At 44.9% G+C, this 4844-nt stretch overlaps 1 pseudogene; it reads left to right on the top strand.

Moving 5' to 3' along the window:
- Nucleotides 1-3641: 3641 nt before the first annotated feature.
- Nucleotides 3642-4317, top strand: LOC101587355 (annotated as a pseudogene).
- Nucleotides 4318-4844: the final 527 nt, after the last annotated feature.

Below are 4844 nucleotides of genomic sequence, written 5' to 3'. Positions count from 1 at the left end.
GAGCTCGGGAAGTTGGTACTATTGAGCCTGATGGCACCCGAGAGAGAATATGCATGTTCAATTTGAAGTAGATGTAGACAAGAACTGAAAAATCTTTTTCCTTTAAAATATTTTTGAGGGCTGGCCAAATAGCTCAGTGGATTAAAGCACCTGCAAGCAGGCACAGGGGCTGGGGATTTGATCCCCAGGCCTGCGATGCCAACCCTGCCTTCAGGGCATGCTGAGACAGCGATTGAGACTGAGCATGGTGAGGAATGCCTGTAATCCCAGCTCTTGGGAGGCTGTGAACAGGTGAATCACTATGAGTCCGATCTAGTAAGGGGACCCTGAACACCCAGTAGACCTTTACCCTAAAATAAAAAATATATACATATATTTTTGCTTTTGCTTTTAAAACAGGCTCTTACTATGTAGTTCAAGCTGGACTTGAATGTATTATATAGTCATGACTGTCCTCAAACTTGTGATGATCCTCCTACCTCAACCTTCTGAGGACTGCCATGTAGGCAGGCATCACCCTGTCAAGACCTAGGACATCATGTACAGAATGGCTGGTGTATCATCGGTAAGGGACAATACAGAGCTCAATGTGTTGAGCTGAATGCCACAGATTGAAAACTGAGCCAAAGTCTCCAGGTCTCCAGTGGAGCCCGATGGCTCTCCATATCTATCAAGACCAAAGGGTGGGAGTGCGGAGTGAGGGAGCGAGGGGGTGAGTGTGACAGAAAGTCAGGAGTGCACGTTTGGCACTCAGCCTGTAGATGTGTTCTGAGCATGTTGCCCTGGCCATGTGTCTGGATGTCACCCTCCACACCTAGGCTGCGAAGCTCTTGAAGACAAAGTGCTGTTCAATTCACTTGTCTCCTTTTCTCTCCACCACAAAGACCAGGGTGCAAAGAAGATTTCCTAATAAGAAGTACAAACTGAAGACAACTGAAGTGTCTGCCAGTGGTGGGCTGGTTTTGATATGCACAAGCGACTACTACGTCCTTGTAAAAGTCAGGTAAGGTTTGAAGAAGCATGTGAGAAGATGTCTGAGGGTAAGAGGACAGTTACAGGGAGCTGTGGATGGAATGAGCCCTGCATGCTGGAACTCTGTTGCCTCCCGGCCTCTGCACAAATCAGCCTGAAGAGCAATACATTTGACCTGCGTCATGCCTCCAGCAGTTATGGATCAGAGGAGTTTCTCAAGAACAGATTATTAGGGGCTGGTGAGATGGCTCAGTGATCTAAAGCACCTACTTCGAACAAGCTTAGCAAAGCACAGGGACCGCAGTTCAATCCCCCAGCACCACATGCCAGCCAGCCCCGCCCCCTGGTGAGCTGAGCTGGCCACACACACACACACACACACACACACACACACACACACACACACAGAAATAAATAAAACTAAAAAAAAAAAAAAAGAACAGATTATTAGGGCCAGCAAGATAGTTCAGTGGACTAAGCTCCTGCTTAGGCAACCACAGGGACCCAGCTCAATTCTGGCACTATGTGCCATGCTGGCCCTGCCCCTGGGCATGCTGAGCCAGCCACAGAGACTGGGCGTGGTGGCATATGGCGGGAATCCCAGCACTGGAGGCTGAAAACAGGAAGAGCACTGTGAGTCCGAGCTAATAAAAAATAAAGAACAGATTATTACCCAGGAATTGTCTACAGGTAATAAATCATACTGTTATACTAATAATGTTCGTTACATGATTTGAGTGATTCAGTGATTTTATTTTGGATTCTAACATTGCAGTGGTGAGCATTTCCTAGAGTATTTCTCTTAACACTTGGTTAATTAGTACCTTGGGGTAAGTTTCCTGAGAAGCCACTTCAGTATTGGAAAATGGTTTCACTGTTCAGAATTTCACATTACACTTTTAGTTTGGAAATACAACAGTGTAAGGATATACCTCCCATTGACAAGGAACTGTCATAGGGTGTAGATGAAGGCAAAGTGGGAAATATATTGGTTTTAACCTCCCCCAGTCCATTCCCCACGGACTTAAAGACATCATACCACAGTGATGCGTGGGTTCCCATGTTCCTAGCAGCTCAAGTCAAAATACCTGAACTCTAGAAACATCCCAGATGCCCACAGCCAAAAGAACAGTCAGAGGAAAAGGCATGCATAGACACAAGGGGGTGGTACCCAGCCTTAAAGAAAAATGGAAATTGTGTCATTTGCAGGAATGTGTGTGCCGACTTTGAGACCATAATGTTAAGTGAAATCAATCGGACATGCCACCTTAAATACCCATGGTATCTAAGAAATAAATAAACCTAGTAAATAGCCAATGAATGAAGAAATAAAAAAATAAATGCACAGACAGGAGTTGCATGAAATCAAGGCAGCTTGGTGGTGGCTGGGAAGAAGACGTGGGTGCTGAGGGAGGAGTAAGTTTCAGGATGGGAATGAAAGAGGCTGAGAATGATAAAGACGCAACACATCTGGAAATCAGTCTTCCATCCCAGACGCAGTTGTGATGTAGTGCAAACATGCTAATTTAAAACAGGAGAAAGACATTAGCTGAACTAGGAATTTTTCTTCCCCTTCTTGTACTCACCATGCTCCTCCTCCTTCATCTTCTCCTCCCTCTGCTCCTCTTTCTTCTTCCTTTCTCCTTCTTTTCTCTTTCTCTGTCTCTCTCTTTGTCTCTCTCTTTGTCTCTCTGTCTTTCTGTCTCTGTCTCTGTCTCTCTGTCTCTGTCTCTCTGTCTCTGTCTCTCTCTGTATCTGTGTATCTCTCTGACTCTGTCTCTGTCTCTCTGTCTCTCTGTCTCTCTCTCTGTCTCTCTGTCTCTCTGTCTGTCTCTGTCTCTCTGTCTCTGTCTCTGTCTCTCTCTCTCTCTGTCTCTCTGTCTTTCTCTCTTTCTCTCTCTCTCTCTCTCTCTCTCTCTCTCTCTCTCTCTCTCTCTCCAACTTTTCCTTTTTTTTTCTTATGTTATGGTTAAGAACAGTATGTGGCTTATCCCAGGGAAGTGGCATGGTCTGAGATGGGGCCAGGGAGAAAGTTTCACTGAGTGGACCTTTGTCCTTAAATGAGATGGGGCAAGGGAGTTAACCCCCACACTCCAGGGCCCAGGTGACTTGTGTGTCTGGTCCCCTGGAGGCAAACCTACAGGTCTAGAATCCTAGAGTACATTGACATTGAGGGTTTCCTCAGTAAATTCCATTTCATCTCCCACCCATCATCATCTCATTAAAACCCTATTTGCTTCTTTCTCTGCACAAGATGAGCCTGCAGCACAGGCTGGTGCCCAGGGCCCTCCACTTCTGTCAGCATGTGGCCTCTTTGTGTGTTTTGTTACGGCTCCCTGTGACCCCTTCGCTGAGAAGGCTATAGTCTCTCAGCCCTACAGAGCTCGTCATGTCATTTTCTCTGCCTGGAGTACCTGCTCATCCATAACTGTGATGAAAATCTCTGTAGGTCCCAGATTAAGCATTATTTCCATGAGGAAGTTTTCCTCGATGGCCCCGCAGATGTCCTTGTGATATAGGGAGCAAATGACTTGGGTGGGCCCTGTCCGGGTCACTCCAAAGGGCCCAGGGGGACTGACGTGGCTCCAAGTCAGGCCCATGCATGGCAAGCTGTTAAGGATTAGTATGAAGCTCAGAAGCAGGTAGTGCCAGCAGTACTTGGGACACATTTGGTTAGCGCGGCAGCATTTCCTTCTCCCACTGCTGCTGAGATGGCAGAAATTAGTCGAATTCAGTATGAAATGGAATACACCGAAGGTATCAGTCAGCGAATGAGGGGTCCGGAAAAATGAAAAGCAGCACCCCAAACGCTGACCTGGAACAAGGATTCCAAGAAGGAGTTCCAAATGCTAGTGTGATAATGCAAGTTTCAGAGAGGATTGTTGTAGCAGGAAATAAGGAAGACGTTTCGTTTTCAAGACCAGCAGATCTTGACCTTGTTCAGTCGACCTGTGGCACTAAAAACACCACCTCATGTACTTACACTAAGCGAGAGACCGCTAGATTTTCTGGACTTAGACCTTCTCCAGCCCCTCAAAGTGATGTAATCCGTGCAGTTGGCAGGCTAAAAAGAGAGCACTCTATGGGTGAAAATGCTGTTCACCAAAACGGATAGCTGGTCAGAAACGATTCTGTGTATGGCATTTCAAATGTAGATGCAACAACTGAAGGAACTGCGGATGACATGACTGTTGTAGGTGCAGCTTCATTAAGACAACAGATAATCAAACATTAAGACAACTTCTAGAAGAGGAAAACGAAGAATGTGCTAAAAGAGAAATGGGCATGTATTCAATTAGTGTTGCTTTCTGGCTGCTTAATAGCTGGCTCTGGTTTTACCTCTAGAGGTAACCTCGGTGCTCAGACATAATGTCTCAGCTGCTGGAAATATAAAGGATTCACAAACCTCTTTGTTTCTGTCTTTGCAGTGTATGTGATTTTATATAGCCCAGGCCCTAAAAAAAAAAAAATGTATTTCTTCCAGAAAGTAGGGGAAAGGACCTATATTTGTAGAAGTAAGGTGTATTCTGTCCCTCTGCTGTGTCCTCTTTAAGCTAGTTCTGCAGTAACATCTTACGTAAAATTCTTTTGCATGTTTTGTAAATAGGTTCTATTTTGTTTCTTTAAAAAAATTGGTTTTTAACCTCATCAATCTTCACAACTGATTATCTGAAAGAAAGAGAACATCGGGAATGATTTGGGAGGGTATCTGTAAAGAAAATAGGTGTTTTGTTCTGCTTACCACTAGTAAGCAGCTTTGTTAATAGACATTTTTGCACTGCCTTTCAACAGTAACACTTGACATCATGGTCTTGTACCAGATTTAAGAAAATCAAACCACCTAATATTTCATGATCACCTGTACATATTAA

Source organism: Octodon degus, unplaced genomic scaffold, assembly GCF_000260255.1.
Source record: "Octodon degus isolate 3935 unplaced genomic scaffold, OctDeg1.0 scaffold00005, whole genome shotgun sequence".
Taxonomy (NCBI): domain Eukaryota; kingdom Metazoa; phylum Chordata; class Mammalia; order Rodentia; family Octodontidae; genus Octodon; species Octodon degus.
Note: the sequence above shows the minus strand (reverse complement) of the source record. Positions and strands in the feature narration are given on the sequence as shown.